This window comes from Musa acuminata, unplaced genomic scaffold (assembly GCF_036884655.1).
Source record: "Musa acuminata AAA Group cultivar baxijiao unplaced genomic scaffold, Cavendish_Baxijiao_AAA HiC_scaffold_1126, whole genome shotgun sequence".
In the NCBI taxonomy this organism is placed as follows: domain Eukaryota; kingdom Viridiplantae; phylum Streptophyta; class Magnoliopsida; order Zingiberales; family Musaceae; genus Musa; species Musa acuminata.
In genome coordinates this window covers 4,205,398-4,206,324 of record NW_027021339.1, presented here as the reverse complement: position 1 = coordinate 4,206,324, position 927 = coordinate 4,205,398, and positions in this window count along the sequence as shown.

Here is a 927-nt window from a genome sequence, read left to right as displayed (position 1 = left end):
AACTGGCCATTTTTGGCTGCACGAGCGAGCGGCGAGCGGCGGACAGCGAGCGAAGCGAGAGGCAGCACCGTCCCTGCTATACGAAAGCCCCATCCAGCCCTGTGCCACCCGGGGGGTTCCAGGGTGCTGAGATGGCTGACGTTTTGCTCCGCTCTCGACGGTCACCGCGCAATGCAAGAACAGGCCAAAAACTGGCCAAAACGGCCCAAAAACGGGCCAAAACTGGCCATTTTTGGCTGCACGAGCGAGCGGCGAGCGGCGGACAGCGAGCGAAGCGAGAGGCAGCACCGTCCCTGCTATACGAAAGCCCCATCCAGCCCTGTGCCACCCGGGGGGTTCCAGGGTGCTGAGATGGCTGACGTTTTGCTCCGCTCTCGACGGTCACCGCGCAATGCAAGAACAGGCCAAAAACTGGCCAAAACGGCCCAAAAACGGGCCAAAACTGGCCATTTTTGGCTGCACGAGCGAGCGGCGAGCGGCGGACAGCGAGCGAAGCGAGAGGCAGCACCGTCCCTGCTATACGAAAGCCCCATCCAGCCCTGTGCCACCCGGGGGGTTCCAGGGTGCTGAGATGGCTGACGTTTTGCTCCGCTCTCGACGGTCACCGCGCAATGCAAGAACAGGCCAAAAACTGGCCAAAACGGCCCAAAAACGGGCCAAAACTGGCCATTTTTGGCTGCGCGAGCGAGCGGCGAGCGGCGGACAGCGAGCGAAGCGAGAGGCAGCACCGTCCCTGCTATATACGAAAGCCCCATCCAGCCCTGTGCCACCCGGGGGGTTCCAGGGTGCTGAGATGGCTGACGTTTTGCTCCGCTCACGACGGTCACCGCACCACGCAAGAACGGACCATAAACAGGCCAAAACAGCCCAAAAACGGGCCAAAACTGGTCATTTTTGGCTGCGCGAGCGAGCGGCGAGCGGCGAACA